The sequence below is a fragment of the Vombatus ursinus genome, unplaced genomic scaffold (genome assembly GCF_900497805.2).
Source record: "Vombatus ursinus unplaced genomic scaffold, bare-nosed wombat genome assembly UNPS02014791.1, whole genome shotgun sequence".
Taxonomy (NCBI): domain Eukaryota; kingdom Metazoa; phylum Chordata; class Mammalia; order Diprotodontia; family Vombatidae; genus Vombatus; species Vombatus ursinus.
Window position 1 is genome coordinate 54916599 of NW_020954569.1, and position 17809 is coordinate 54934407.

Here is a 17809-nt window from a genome sequence, read left to right on the forward strand (position 1 = left end):
TTTGGGGTTTTCTTGAAATAGTTTGCCATTTCCTTCTTCAGCTCATTTTACATTGAGGAAACTGAGGTAGAATTAAGTGACTTGCCCAGGGTCGCACAGCTAGCAAGTGTCTGAGGCTGGATTTGAATTCAGGTATTCCTTGATTTGAGGCCTGGTGCTCTATCTGCTGCCCAATGAAAAATAATGCTTTGTTTTTGAGGGCCTCTCCGTGTATTTGTAACAGGTTGCCTCTCTTCTGGACCCTTTATTTCCTCCTCCCTAACACCAGCTCCTCTTCCACTCTTATAGACCAGCCAATAGCTGATATGACATCAGAGATTAGAAACCAATTGGATTCAATTAACCAAGGACCTTCCTCCTCCCTTTAAAAACCCTCATCATCATTTGACTCACCTAACAGGATAAACTGCCCTGGTGTAGAAGAAATCAGACTTCAAATGTCTTACAATAGTTTGTTAATTACTTGGGACAATAAATAATTTTGATATGGCTTCACTGTTTGACAGGGATGGCCCTACATGCACGTTTCTACCAAAAATAGACTAAGTTAAAACATCTGACCTTGAGCGGATGAAACTAGATTGATCTCTTTTCTTCACCTTTAGCTAGTTCTCTCTCAGTGGTGTGTTAGATTCCATACCATACACATGTAATTCCTCTCTTTTGTTGTGCTTATTATTCTGTGACTCCTAAGGAACAAGCAAGAGGTGTAATTCTTTTTTTTTTTTAAGTGAAATGTATTTATTTTTTGTTTTCAACATTCAGTTTTTTTTGGCAAGGCAATTGGGGTTAAGTGACTTGCCCAGAGTCACACAGCTAGTAAGTGTTATGTGTCTGAGGCTGGATTTGAATTCAGATCATCCTGACTCCAGGGCTGATGCTCTATCCACTGTGCCACCTACCTGTCCCTTAAACATTCACTTTTCTAAGATTCTGAGTTCTAAATTTTCCCCCTTCTCTTTTCTCCTCCCTCCCCAAAATGGCCTGCTATTTGATATTGGCTATACAAGTACAATAATATTAAACATATTTCCACATTAGTCATGTTGTAAAAAAAGAACCAGAACCTAAGGGAAAAACCATAAGAAAGAAAAACAAAAAGAGAGAAAATAGTATGCTTTGATTGGCATCCCTACTCCATGTCCTTCTCTGGAGGTGATTAGTATTTTGCATCTTTAATCTTTCAGAATTGTCTTAGATCATTGCATTGCTGAGAATAGCTAATTCTATTGAAGTTGGTCATCACAAATGTTGCTGTTACTGTGTACAATGTTTTCTTGGTTCTGCTCACTTCACTTAGCATCAGTTCTTGCAAATTTTCCAGGTTTTTCTGAAATCTGCCTGCTTATCATTTCTTGTGGCACAATAATATTCCATGACATTCATGTGCCACAACTTGTTCTGGGTCAAAGGATATGCACAGTTTTATAAACCTTTGGACATAGTTCCAAATTATTTTCTAGAATGGTTGGATCAATTCACGACTCCATCAGCAATGCATTAATGTTCCAATTTTCCCACATCTTTTCCAACATTTATCATTTTCCTGTTTTGTCATGTTAGCCAATCTGATATATGCAACATGGTACCTCAGAGTTGTTTTAATTTGCATTTCTCTAATTAATAGTGATTTAGAACATTTTTTCCACATGACTGTAGATAGCTTTAATTTCTTCATCTGAAAACTGCCTATTCATATCTTTTAACCATTTATCAGCTGGGGAATGACTTGTATTCTTATAAATTTGACTCAGCTCTCTATATATTTTAGAAGTGATGCCTTTATCAGAGACATTGGCTATAAAAAGTGTTTCCCAGCTTCCTGCTTCCCTTCTAATTTTGGTTGTATTAACTTTGTTTGCATACAACCTTTTTAATTTAATGTAATCAAAATTATCCATTAAAAGTTGTAAATCTTAAAGAGCATACTTCAAAGACTGTTAAAGATAATGTATTAGTGGATGGTATGGGGAAGTCAAGTGTTTCAAGGATTATTAAAGTTCCACAATAAAACAGTATCTGTCACAACAAAATACGATAAAAATAAAGTAAAAAAATGAAAAACTGTCAAAAAATTGATAAAATATTACAGTAAAGCAGCCTAATCAATACTCAGAAGACAAGGGAAAAAAATACTTCAGGAAGACCTAGAATCTGGAGAAGTTGTTACTGAGTCTTATGCTATCTGACATAAACTTCCTGAAGCTGAAAGCATAGAGGGAATATCAGTAAAACACTAGCAGCTAACCATTGCTATGGAGGAAAAGAAAATGCTTGTCATGGGCAAAACAATACAAAAATTGAAGACTGAAAAATAAAACAATTGGAAGATTATTTTCATTGCTATAACTAAGTTTTTTTTTTCATTTAAAGTTGTACCAAAACCATGTGAGAACTCTAGATGATCCTATAAAATCTCCAGAACTTTATCAGAATAAAAAACACACACATGGGCATAAATGTGTGTATATGTAAATACATACATTCATGTGCATATATACATCTATATACATCTGTGTGTGTGTGTGATTTTTTCACTTCCAGTGGTCCTGGATATTTTTATCCTTTTGTAGAAATAATGGCATTTGACAATATGTTTATGTTTATATATATATATACACATACATATGTTTATATATACACACACACATATATATATACACACATATATGTACATAAAGCATTAGTTTCCTTCAGTGATAGTTTGTTGCAATATAATCCCAGTGTTCTAATCTTCCCCTGTCCTTCCAGCTCAGACCCCACTTACCTGTACTTTTTCTTTAATTCTTTCATAATCTGCCTTAGAGAATTTGAGGTTATTTTACTTTCTCTAATCACATCTTAAATCTTCACTCTCAAACCTCTCTTCTCCATCTCCCAATCCAGGTTCAGTAAGCTGCCACTTTTATTGTTCAATAGCTATGATTTTTTTTTAATATTCCTTTGATTAGTCCTGATAAAAGTGACAATCATGAGATGCCTACTCCATTGTACCCCATGGCTTTGCACATAGTCTGCACTTAACTAATTTCTTCTTCTTTTTTTTTTTCTTCTTTGCATTCATATACTGAGAAGATAATTGTTCTGGATTTGCAGAAATTCCCTAGATGAAATGAAACACTAAAATATGACTTTAAATCATGCTATACATTAAAAAAAGTTTAGAAATTTTTTTATGAGATTTTGATAAGAATGCTTAAATGACCTAGGAATATACCTAACATGAACCTTGCTGAAAAACCTATGGACTATAATAAGGGCTAACTTGGGAAAACAAGCGGTTTGTCAAAGGTGTACTTAATAATTAGTATGATATGTGGTTTTATGAAGAAAAATACAAGTCAAAATCTTGTGAATTAGGTACCAAATCATGTAAAACATGTGATTACAGCAAAAGAAGGAAATAGTTCATGTTTTCAAGTTTTTTCAAAGATGTAAAAAGTTGAAAATTTTGTTGTATATCAATAAATTAAATTATTTTATGTCATCCCAGTCAATTTATCTAACATTGTACATATCATTTAAGAAAAGATGTGGAGAGTTGGTGAAAAGATTATTAAGTCCTGAAGTGGCATCTCCATAGGACTATTGCCCACAACTTCCCTCCTCCTCACCCTCACTGGAGACTACTGAAGTGGGAATAGATTTTCTAATACTGTCTTCATGTCAAGGTCCCAGTCTAGGATCAAAGATTCAAATACTAGACTTCTAAGGATATTGCATGCAGGGAATTCTCTTAACACTATGTCCAAGCTCCCTTACTCCTTTGAAGATAAATAACCACTGTCTGACATTCATAAGACTCTTGAGAGTGAGAGCTCTGCCAAAAGAGACTGTAACAATACATATGCATACTTGTACATACATATACATATGTGCACATATATACACATATATACATATCAGCATATGTGTGTGTGTATGTGTTTTTTTTAACTTCCATTGGTTCTGGTGATGTAGCCCAGTGGTGTCCAACTCAAATAAAAAAGCGGGCTATTAATCCATACATAAAGCTTCCTAGCAGCTGTATTTTGACTTATTTTTGAAATGTGTCTTTTTTTTGTATTTTTATTTGTTTTGTTGAATATTTCTCAACTAAATTTTAATCTGGTCCAGTCCATGCTCAGAAGTGTTGTAGGTCTTATGCTCATGTTTGACATCTATGATATAGATTAATGGACTGTCTAAGAAAAACTGACCCAACCTTTCTTCACCCCTGCTGCCATTCCTCATTCTCTCATCCTCATCATTGCTCTCCAAGACTAAATCCAACTCTGATTCTTTCTTCCATTTAGGTCCTCTGGAAAACCTATTCTATCATTTACAAACTTCCTTTCATCTCAGACATTTTCTTTCTTGTTCCTCCTTTCTTCTATAGACACCATAAATCCCTGGCCATCCCCTCCAATACTGGCTACACAACTGTGTTCATGCATCCTGGCACAATGAACCAGAAAAAAGAGAAAGCATATTCCTTGTTACCTACTACTTCCATATCTTCCTTCTAATGCTATTATCACTCAGCAAACTTTTCTCATCTGAAATGTTCTCCATCTAGACTTATCTCCTTATCTTTCTCCATCTAGACTTATCTCCTTATCTATTTCCCTGCCTTATGGTAGCTTGTGTATCAGCATCTAGGTAATTTTCTTTCCTTTCTCATATAATTTAGTATTTGGCTCATACCTTTCCTCTCCACCACAATCCCTATCTTTACCCTAGGGCTCTGTGTATGTGCTGGCCTCTTCTGTTTGGCATTCAAAACCTTTAACAATGTGACTCCTATCAACCTTTACGAGATATACTTAATGTACTTGTGATTTTTACCAAACTAGCCGCCTGTTCCTCATGTGTAACATTCCATCTCTTGTCTTTGTGCAGAGCTTTTTATGAGCCCAGAAAGGCATTTCTTCCTCACTTTAGAGTGAGTACCTCTTAGGAGACCCAGCTTCTTTCAAAGCTCAGATCAAGGATCATCTCCTGTATAGTCTTTCCTCAGTCCCTTTCTAGTTTTCAAGTACCTCTAAATTACTTTTTATTTAATGCATATATTTTATATTTACTTTTTTTGTGGTGTTATAGTTTCCCTTGATTCACTGTTAGCTGCTTGATAGCAGAGACTATTTTATTTCCATATTTGATGCTCATCATGTAATTGACAATTAATAAATGCTTATTGACTGAATGGGCCAATGGTTCCAGCAATTACTCTTGTTGTACCCTTGACTGCATCTTTTCAACCTGTTTTCACTCCTGGCATTGTATGGTTAGGTTTTGGGGCCCTCCGTTACGTACATAAAAATAGAGCATAATAAAAGCTTATTGCTTTATATATTACTGGCCAGTCTGACTCTTTCAGTAAGCCACTTTTAAGTCCCCAAACTACTGTAATGGAAAAGGACAACAACTTACGAAAAATTTCTTTCCAATCAAATGCAAAACCAGGTCAGAAAAAATGATGAGAAATCTGAAACTGGAACATCTAAGAATTTACCAAAGTAAAAGCAAACAGATGAAATATAGACTAAAAGCTAAGCACAAGATGAGAGATAGTGTAAAGATTCAGGAAAGGTAACAACTTTGTGTCAGATAGAAAGGGGAAAATATAGAGTTGGGAGGAACTAAGAAAAAAAATAAAAGTGAGGGGAAAGTTTTTACTTTGGACTTGAGAGAAAAGCACAGATTTTAGTTGTGAGGACAGAGAAAAAGCAGGGGAATTTGATGGGGAGCTTTGGAAGGAATCATAAGTGGAATGGCTGCCATATTCAGATCAGGAAATAAAATCAGGTAAGAATTTAGAAAAAAATTCCTATTAGGTAGTTCAATTGTCAATGAATCATCTTGTACAATTACAATGGACTACTGTACTTACTGAAGTTTGACAAGGAAAAGAACTCCAGAGAGTATTTTCATTTTACTGAGGAGATAACTGAATCAGAAGGAGGGAAAGCAGCATACTGTACTTTGGAGCTGGGGGTTGGGGATTTTAATTCAGTGTTTTTGTCTCCTTGTTACCTCTTAATCCCCATGCCAAGAGACTCCTTCAATTCACACATTTTGAGTGATTGAATCATATAATATTTTAGATAGAAAGCCATCTAGAGGTTTTTCCAGTCAAATCCCTCATTTTTAAAATGAGAAAGCCAAAATCTAGAGAAGGAAAGTGACTTACTCAAAGTCACCCAGATAGCAACTCTTCTAACAAGTAGAGCACTTATTCCACCAATGATAGCTAAGTGGCCTGTCAGAGACCACACCCATGTCTGTAGCTCATAGGTCAACATGTTCTTGGGACTGTAGAATACAACTGCTCCCTCTCTCAGTGCTTCACAACACCTCAGGAACTCTTATCAAGGCTTCATTTTGCTGGACTTTGCCATACAGATGAGGCAAAGACAATATAACTGAATGGATCAGCCAGATCTGGTTTAATGAGAGACCAGCATTGAAGAGTTCTTGTTTAATACTCAATAAGGGAAGTTCTTCCAGGGTGAAATCTATTTTCTATAGAGCCAGAAATTCAAAAGCTACATTAAGGCATTTAGGTCAGAAGGGTTTACAGAAATGAAGGGATGGTAAGTCCATGAGAGGTTTTGAAGGAAAAGCGAATGATTCCGAAATTGTCATAATACACTGGAATTGTAACGAGGCAAGAGACCTAGGCTCCAGTCCCAGCTTTGCTACTTATTAAAAAAGTGACCTTGGACAAATTACTTCACTACTCTGAGTTTCCACTTCTTCATTTATAAAATCAACAAGTTGGACTAAAGTCCCTTCCATCTCCAAATCCTAAGATTTTTTTTTGCTACCAACTATCTCTCACTATACCACTTACACAGAACATAATGAGTCATTTTGACAATGAGTTTTATCGCAAAAGGTATTATTTTTTATGGTCTTATAATTATAAATAATGTACTAATAAATAGTAACAAATGAATAAGTTAAAATAGAGTCTAAGATTTGAATCAGCTGCTCAAGCCTCCATAAAGAGAGATGGTCTTGAAGAAAATCTCTCAGAAAGGCAGGTAGTGTGTGGCACAATGGATAGAGGTTCCAAGAAGAGCTGGGTACAAGTGCCGCTTCTGATATACATAATTGTGTATCAAAAGAGGCAAGTCTGTGAGCCTCTCATCATTTCTAAAATGTAGGGAGATATTATCTATAGTATCTGACAAGGTTGTTGTGAAGCTCATTTGAGATTATGTATATAGAGTGCTTGAAACCTTGAATGAAGGATGTAAATGTCAGCTATTACTGCAAATATTACTCCTTATCCCCGTTACTAAGTCTAAATATGTGATACCCCTGGTCTCTATATTATCAGGTTGGCCACATTTTTGTCATGTTTCTGAAATTAAGAATTTTAACTGGGGGCTTAAGTTTAGCTTTGTAATTCCTCTACCCTCATATGAATTGAAACTCTGACATTGAAGGAGAATGAGAAGAACACCTTGATTAAGCTGAAATCTCATCTATTTGGGTTCTCCCTCCCATAATTCAGATAACAACCTATCCTCACCTACTTATGTTGTAGAATTATTGCCCGTAAACATCCCACAAGAGGTGCTAACTTGGAATCTGATAACTTTAAAAAATATATATTTATATTTTGGTAACTCTATTTCAACATAATTGGTTTCCTTGGTAATCATATGTATTTTATTCATTTAAAGACATTCTAAGAAAGGCTCCATGGGTTTCACTAGATTTCCAAAGGGATCCATTACAAAAAAGGGTTAAGAACCCTGCTCTATATCCACATTGCATAATAAATGATTGCATTTATACTAGAGGAAAACTGGAGTAATATTTAAATAACACACACATGTCTGTGTGTGTGTGTGTGCAGGCATATATTCAAGAAAGCAGGGATTTATGACAAAAATGATCAGTACAAGAATGGAAGAATTCAAAGGGCATTAGAAGGCTACAGGGAGATCAGCTCCTCCAATGCAGTGATTTTATCCCTATACCTTGCAAAGTATAGGGCCATGTCCATGTGGGTTTTCAGTAAGATCCATTAAGCAAAATGTAACAGAAGGCTCAGAAGGAAAGGGTGTGCAATAGGAGCAGCAGGGGTGGTCACAAAAAGATGAGTGAGACATTGAAAAGTGTCATGTGCTTGGCAAGAAAATTGTTGGAGATATGGGTGAAAGAGCTTTCAAGGCATAGATCATGAAGTCTCAGAAGTTTGGCATGCTCTCAAAGGAGACAAGGGGAAGAAAGGAGACAGACAGATGGGAGAGAAATAGGACCAAACTTTGTGCTTACAAGTTGTAGGGAAAACAGAAAGGATTAGAAAGGAGGTGGCTGACAAAGTGACTCACTAAAGTGGAATGGAAAAGCAAAGCATAATTATACATATGTTGATATAATTTAGATTATTTTTCTGATTCACTGCTGACCAGACTTTTAAGCCCAGATAGTCTCCAAGGGATCTCATTTAATAACTGGCAATTGAGAAAGAGATAATAAATTGAAGACTCTTTTTTTTTTTTCATTATGCATTCACTTGTAGAACCTCAGTTCCACAGGCCTATAGATAGGAAGCTAGATGGCACATTGGATATAGTACTGGGCCCGGAGTCACAAGAACTTGGGTTTTAATCCAGCTTTGGATATTTACTAGCTGTATGATCCTGAGCAAGTCAATTTCTACCACAATTTCCCTAACTGTAAAATGGGAATAATAATAACACCTACCTCACAGGGTTGTTGTGAAGATAATATAAGATAGTATTTGTAAAGCACTTAATGCAGTACTTGATACACAATAGGTACTTAATAAATGCTTGCTCTTCCACCCCTGGTAAAAAGTTGCAAGAATCCTTCCTAAGTTATAGGATGCAAGCAATATACTCACAATACAATATCATCATTTGCAGATTGGATATCTTAACATGTCCTGAACAGGAATTATTATTTCCTCCTCCCAAAACTATCCCTTTTCCAGACTTCCCTATTATTGGAAAAGGAACTATGATTTTTCAAGCCATCCTGATTTGTACAGATAAGTCCCAACTAGTAGAAATAGCAAATCCCACAAATTAGTTGCATTATTTGAATTCACACAGCATATTTCCATTCTGGAACTAATTATCACAAGGTTGTAGTGTTCCATGACTTGCAGCCATTTAACATCAGTGAGAAAAACATTAGAGTTAAATAGACTTTCCCTCCAGTGAAGTTTGAAGTCCCTGAAATTAGGGGTATAACTTCAAAATTGTAATCCATCCCTATTTCTTTCTTCTACTTAATATTGACTCTAACTCCTTATTCATCTTCAGCTCCCACCTATATTATACGTATTGAATATATAATTCAATGGGTTTATCATCCAAATACATGTCAAGATTTGGATAGAATACATTTTCTAGTCATAGATCTTAGAGCTAAAAAAAAGACTTCAATAAATTATCCAGCCCAGCTCCATTCACTGAGGAAAGGAAAGAAATAATTTCAGCATAGCCATCTACAGTAGAAAAACAAAGTGGATATAAAAAAAGCCTTTTTACCAGATTATGAAAGGCTTTTGATAGAAGCTACAAATGGACAATGAACTAGACTGGAAATTGAATTAAGAAATGAGTTTGGAAGACGTTTATGTGAGAGTTTTATTCCATAATTCCAAATTTCTTGCTACCATTAAAAATCTTTCTTTTTTTTTTAAACTCCCATATCTTTCCAATAATACTATTGCATGGCTATATATTTGGAAAAGCATGCTCTCTGAAGAATCCAAATTTCAGGTGATGCCAAAGGCAATGCAAAGACACATAGTTAGCATTCATAAATTGTAGTAAAATTATCAATGGTGACCTGTATGTAAACAAACATCATCTAGTATGTGTGTGATTAGATAAATGACGTAAGATAAATGGCAAGAAAGAAAGATGACCAATGGATAGCACAAGGGATATGCTGGTATCCATCTCTATATCTCTACCTATTTCTATAACAATCTTGCTACATTTTAAAAAAGAAAAAAAATAGAAAAAAGCATTCGGGGTATTAGGTAAATTCCCTATGGAAAATTTATAGGTAGAAAATTTATAGGTATAGAAGATAACACAGGGTGGGAAGTGTGGTGCTTTGGACTGTACATCAATAAGACTGTAACTCCAGAGAAGTATGAGAGGGAGTACAGCTGAGGCATCCATTTTTACCATAAGATAACATATGTGTTTTGCACCTTGCTCTGTGTCAATATTCAGTAGATTGTTGAACAAAACTATCTTCTTAATCTCATGTGTAATAGAGTCTCATATAGTCTTAATATAACAGTGAAGGAGAGTCTTAAAGATTTCATTTTATTCTATCTAGTTTGCCAGAAAAAAAAAAGCACCAGGGGGAAAAAAAAAGAAGCAAATTCACCTTCAGTTTTATGATTGTCGCTTTCATGATAGTCTCATTGAATTTAACTGTTTATAAAAGAAGACAGAATCTTTCTAACATTCAGCTAACAGTGAATTTTTTAAACATTAACCAATAGAGCATTTGCCTAGTGTTACATGTTAGCCAAGTTTATCACAGTAGGCATAACCCAGATATACCACTCTTTATTTCTTGTAGCACTATACCCATGTCCACTCCTCCAAAATATTTTGAAATCTTTTTTATTTCCCTGTTTTTCTAACAATAGGTTTCCTGATAAAATGTTTTCCTCTGGAACACCATTGTTTATAAACCATGCTTTTCCTGGCATCTAAACATTTTAAATCAGTTCAGGATCTAAAAATATAGATAGCCATATTGGTTTTCACGGATCATTATTGAACTTTATCTGCATGAGTTGTTGTTTCCACACTAAGTGTTAGAACGAGTGGAGTTTGGGGGAGGGAGAATAGCAGTTGTCCAATTTAGCCCTTACAGTAGGTAAAATCACCACATCCTTACACTGCCCTCTGCAGGATCCAGATCTATGGTAGGTGGAAAGCACTTCCTGTCATAAATAATTTCAGATAGAAGCTCAAGAGAAACCACCCGGCCCATGATAGGTAAAGAAACAGCAGCACAGCAAAAGAGGCTGATGCAAATTGAGTTTTCTGTGAAAATTAATGAATCTGAGACAGACATAGAGTACACAGCAAGATTCCCCCAAACTGAAAATAGAACAGCAATAAAAATGCCACAACGTGATAAGGTAGCAATAACACATGAGAGGTTTTTATGTATCACTCAAGAAAAAAAAAAGGAGAAGAAGAAGAAAAGAGAGAGGGAAACAGTTACTATAAATGAGTGGGTGTTATTTATTTGAACTTTTTCCCCTTTTTTTGTTTGTTTAGTTTCACTTGATTACTAAACTGAAAAACATCTACAAAATGATAGATTAATTAGAAGAAATGTGTTATACTGTGTGTATGTGTGTCTGCTCGTGTGTGTGTGTGTATGTGTGTATGTGTGTGTGTGTGTGTGTGTGTGTGTGTGTGTTAAGGGAGGAGAAAGGTTCATCCATAAGAGATTCCATCCAAAGCCCTTATCATTACACTGAGGTGGGTTTTGAAAGTCATTTACATAATAGCTAACAAAAATGTACTCAGCAAAATACCGGGCCTCCTAAACACAGGCGATAATTACATTGGGAGAATGATATTCCATTGCCATCTCCATTTTCAAGATACATTTATTTGCCCTGTACACAGCTCAGAACAACCAAACACATATTAACATATCGCGTAGGTGTGCGCCATTACAGTCTACAAGATGCAGAGAGTTGGGGCTTGGGGGGGTTGGGGGTGTGGTGGGTAGAGATGCAGGAGGGAAAGGAAGTACAACATTCTATTCTTGGCATATATGTACCACCTGAATGGTATTTTTCATTATCTCCTGCACTGGGAACATTGTATTATTCCACTGGGAAGTCATAGCAGAAGAGATATAATTATCCCCAAAGTAATGGGGATGCTCTTGCTAATGGCCAGCTATTCAAATATCTCAATATAATCGTCTTGCCCAATCTCTCCCCATTGCATACTCTTCTGGAGAAACTCATCATTTTTTCCACTTACCCCAGCATAATGAATTCATTTTGCATTTTCTTTGTGAGAAATTAAGAGGAATCGCAGTGTAATGTGTTGACATTTGAAATTCAGTATAGAAAAGTTTAGACTGGCAATTCAGTTTAATCGCACGTTAGCAGGGAGAGTCTGCTTATTAAATTAGTTCCCTGTGTACTGGGTCTGTATTTCTTTGTAAACCTCTCCCCTTCTACCTTGCTTTGTTTTATTTTTTCTCCTTTCCTGCACGACCCAGTTTGCTAAAAAAGGAAAAAAAAATAGTGTTCCCACCTGAAGTATTTTTTGAGATTCATTTTACGATCATCATTGTTGACACTGCAGATGAGGGTTGAGTAAGAGGCCCTAGAGAAAAATGTAAAAAATAAATAAGTGAATCATTGCCTCTAGTCAAAAGCCAAACAAGTGCTTTGTCTTGTCGGGTCACATTAAACCACAGTCCTGACCGCTCTCAGTAGCTAATGATCTCCTAATATTCCCTCTTCACAAGATTGAAGCTGCTAGCTTGGCTGTCCTTGTCATGTCTCAGATGAAGTATCTATTTCCATATGCTCTAGTCCTGATTTTCCTCTGAATGCCAGAAGAATGAAGCTGGTATTATTTCTCTTACTGGGATATGTATGACTGTTTTGTGACTATCAAGACACTTCCTTAATTTGCCCGAGAGAAGGTTGGGATTCAGGGGTCGATGATTACATGGCCCTGTTGTACAGAGTAAATATTGTATATATTATTGAACTGATAAATAACTCAAATTTCTTCTCATCCAGGACTCTAGAATTGATCTGCAATCATCACTCCAACAACATTGATCAAGATATAAAATAAATGAGGGAGAAAGGATGACTTAGATAAGGACAGATAACTTAGATGGTAATCTCTCTCTGAGCTGTACCCTGGAAAATCTTAGAATTCATTAGAATTTCATTAGTATGAATAGGTTGTGAAAGTTGTGAACTTTGAAAGTCATACCTGATGCTGATTTAGGAAGATAAGATATTTGTTGATAATAATATGCAAATAATGCCATAGTTTATAGTTAGAAGAGGGGTGGCTATAATGAAAACTTTTGTATTGTGAATTTTATCTTTGTTTCTTCATTTATTATAAAATCTGAGATATGGTCCTATGTAAGAAAAATTCTTATTACACTAAGGTGAGTGGAAGCTCCTATAGATGAAAGATTTTTTTTTTCCTTCTCTTCCTTCATCCAAATTGAAGAGAGACATGAATAACATTTAGTAAATGTCTGTTGGACTGAAATGATTCTGATTAAAATTTTGCCAAGTAAAAGGTTTAAATGGTAGCAGGCTATTGGGGAAAATGGTAGTTATAATACACAGTAGCACATCATGTATTGATGCCTTATAGCACTTGAAGTGCCACTAAACCAATTCTGAATTTCCCTTTGCTGTCATGGTGGTCACCACTCAACTCAAGGAATTTCTCTCTTGGCTAGAAAGCCTTAGCCCCACATGTGTAGCACTGACATCTGGTGCTCTTTTATTTTGGATATTTATGTCTAAATAAATGTCTCTGATGCCTCATCCTAGTGTGGAAGTGGCCCTGGCTTGTCCAAGGATATACCAATGAAGTACAAATTTCAGGAGGGTCCTATCAAGCTAGAGAAGCTTTGAACATGGATATGGTGATTGATTATGAATTAGTGAATTTTGTAGAGGAGTTCATCACCAGACTGGCTATGGGATGCTGTTTTATTTATTTATTTTTGGTTACATCAGCACTTAAAGACCATCTGCTAACATAGAGAGGGACAAAACTCAACAGGAGGGAATGGGCGGGGGGAGAAGCATACCAGTATGGGAATCAGTAAGAACAAAGACACAGGCAGGCAAATGTGAGACATATATGGAGACAGTATAGTTTTGTTTGGTAGGAGAATACACTTCATGAAAGGGAATGGTAATCAATAAGGGTAAAAAAAAAAGGTGGGATAGTGTCACATAGTTGGTGACCTGAAATGTCAATTTAAGGAATTTGAATTTTACCTAATAAGTCCTAGGGAGCCATTGAGGAACTTCAAGTGAAAGAGTGTTACAACCAGATCTATGCATAAGGAAAGTAAGTTGGACAGCGATATGTGTGATGGATAGAATGGGACCCTCCTCTTTCCTGAGAGGAGGAACAAAGACCCCTGAGGACATTATTGCAATATTTCAAGCTAATAGTTATCAGAGTTTGGACCAGGTTAGTAGCAGTGGAGATAAAGCAGAAAGAACAAATGTGAGAAATATTCCAGATTTAGAGTCAATAGGATTTTCTAACTGGATGTAGGAGGTAAAGGAGAGCCAAGGAAGATCCTGGTTTTCAAATATGAAAGGTAGAGAGTATAGTGGTATCATTGAGGCATTCTTGGCATTGTTTTTACCTCTAATAATTGCATTTTGATCTGAATTTCCTGTTCTGGGTCATGTATCTATTGGTCCATAGTTTACTGTCATCTCTAGGCTTACTGTGACAATCATAGCCCCTCTTAGCCAAGAAAAGGTTCAAAGAAGAAGATCAAGTAGATTCTACGATATAAAATATGGTGGTCTCATACATGGCTCTTCACTATTCCACTGATATTTGGATATAGATGGGATCATAGCTTAAATAAGTTGAATAAAGTACTGCCTTTATATGAATATAGGTCCTATTTTCACCAGTGGCAATTAAATATTCTCCAGTGCCCCCAATCATTTATGTATGGCAATCCTCTAACTCCATGAGCAAGACTGAATAAATGAACATAGCACCACCTATTATTTCATGAAATCACATACAGAGTCCCCAATCTTCTCAGCTATAATCTTTATGAAGGGCATTCTCTCAAGGTGTAACTGTGAAATTGCTATGCTATTATTATTAATGCCTTATCATACATTACATTTTTTTTTAACGTCAAAGCATGGTTCTTCTAGTGGTTAGTTGATCTTAACAATATCTTTGCAAGGTAGGTAAATATGTAGTATTATTTTTACTGCTCAAAAGGAAAATGAAAGAAACAGGGTGAATGATTCACCTCAAAAGGAATTGGTATAGGGAGAAAAATCATTACAGTCATTTTATCCTAGAAAGAAGTGAGGTAAGGTAGAAATAGCAGTAGTCTGAGTTAGGAAACAAGGGTTCTAATCCCAGATATACCACTGTGGCCTTGAACAAATAATTTTATATCCCTGGGCCTCAGATTCCTCAACTCTAAAAATAAGAAGGTTAAACCAGATGATCTATAAAGTGCACTTGAGCTGTGAAATTCTACGAGTCAGATGTAAACTAACTTCTTGAAGTCCAAGCTGTGAGGGGTCATAGACAGAAGTTACTCTGATAACTGGCTTCAATTCATATTATGTTGAAAATTTGTCTTTAAAAAATAAACCTAGATTCAAGTAAAGGTTGTAAAAAGAGCAACATACTGGAAGGTGATATGTGACAGATTTGGGAATCAATAAACATTTATTGAGCATATATTATTTTTCCAGCCCTCAAGAAGCTTACAATCTAGTTAAAATCACATGAAGCATTTACAGTTAAGTGGTAAACTACAAAGTACAGGATAGATAGATAGATAAGGCAGTTGGAATTCAGATGGGAAAAGAATGGTGCATATTAATGCAGTTGGAGAAGGTGCAAGAGCATGGGAGAGTCAGAGTCCGAGTGGCCAGAGAGGGAAGGGAAGAGGCATTTGTATATGCTTACTATGTGCCAGGCACTGTGCTAGGCACTTTACAAATACTATCTCACTTGATCCTCACAACATCCCTACAAGGTAGCTATCCTGTTATTACTGTTTTTATTCCCATTTTAAATTTGAGGGAACTGAGACAAAGAAAGATTAAGTGACTTGTCCAGGGTCACACAGCTGGTAAGTATCTGATGCCAGATTTGACTTTAGGTCCAGGGCTCTATTCTCTGAGCTACCTAGTTGCCTTTAATCCCTAGTGTAGAGAATGCTGGTCTTGGATTCATTTAAATGCCAATCTCAGTTTGTTGCTTCCTAGTTGTTGGAAACTTGGCAAGTTCCCTTATCTGGAAAATGGGACTAATATTTGTTGTATCACTTAATTCAAAAGTCTTGTTTTTGTGATTTGTTGTTGTTGTTATTGTTGATCTTTTAATGAGTTAGTAGTTAAGTCAGAATTAACCATAGGACGGCCAAGTAATGTAAGTGAATGAGGGCGCTGGACACTTGCTTCTAATGTTGATGGGAGTGGCAGAAGGGGGGAGGGGAAGAGATTAAGTATTTATATACTTTATATTTATATAGTGCCTACCACAAGCTTGAATAACCTAAGGACTGTAAGTGGCCAGTAGGCCACAGGTTGTGCAGGCCTGGCCTACTATGTACTAAGCCAAGCAATTTTTACAAATATTATTTGGGGTCAGTGACCTGGAGGGACAATAACAGACTCTTCACAACAACCTAAAAATATTTAAGAAATGAAAAAAAAATGTTGTGGTTTATAATTATAAACATTAGTATGCTCCCTCTTTTATTCTGTTGTTGAATTTTATGTTTTTTCCACTGAAGACAGTTCCAGATACCACAACTCCAGTCTTCCCATAGAATCTTTCCTTAGCACAAAGTAAAACAGAAGCAAAATCCATAACTGAGAGTGGATTCAATACACATAATCCCTCACCTATTTACAAAAAGAATGAAAATGTCCTTCCAATAATGTGTTCTACCCCCACCCCACAGGGTGTCAAGAATGGGGCAGAACTGGTAAGAGCCAGAGAAAGAGAACCCAGGTCTTACCAACTCTGCTCCAGGTACAGGTCATTGCCACTAATAAAGAGAGAGTTCCTTACCAATGGGCTTCTGAACTACTACATGTAAAACAAAGAGTATTAAAATAGAGGTGTCTGAGGTGTCTTCCAGGTTCAGAGCTATGATCCTGCAATGTTACACAGTTCTTAGCAATGTGACCTTTTCAATCTAGCTCCTTTTCTTGTTGAAACCATATCTCACACTTTAAAACACACTTAGTTTGACATTGGTCAAAGACCCTCAACTCATATTAGTTTTCTTTCAGGGAGACATAAAAAGTATAACATTTCCCAGATATTTTAGGCTCTCCTACTATTGGGTATTTTCTTACTCTATGACATCCCTCCCTAGATGAGATTTCCTAATGACTTCTCTCAGTTCTTTCCCACAGGGGTTCTTATCTTGGGATCCTGAATTTCCTCTGTGATGTGTGTGTGTGTGTGTGTGTGTGTGTGTGTGTGTGTGTGTGTGGTACGGGGTGGGGGTGGAAGCAGATGATGAATTGGGGGGGACGGAAGGAGGCCATTTCCCTCTTTTTTGTCCTCTGATGTCTGTCCTCTCTACAGTGGCTGGAGGACTGAAAGGCACTCATGACTATGCAGGAAGTTCTGTGTTCTGCTTGTCTCTGCAGGGCTGACACACTCATTTTCATTTCAAAGCCTGACAGTGTGTAAACTTGTCTTACACCATTAATTTTGGGAGTCATCTTCCACTGTCTTTCAGGGGAAAATTAGCAGTCAAAAGTGTTTGGTTTATGAAAATTGCAACACCCCCTTAAAAAAAATTGCAGCCTTGAGTGGTTAAAAACAAAGCCCTGCCACCATTCTAGTGCATAACATGTCAATAAGAATTGAAAGAAAAGCAGCCCCCAAATTAGAGAAAGACAGAAAAATAATATGGAGTTGGAAATTTTTGTTTTTTCATTCAACAAACTTTGTCAGTTTACAGCTGTCACATTCAAAGCCTTGTCCTTCCACACACACACACACACACACACACACACACACACACACACACACAC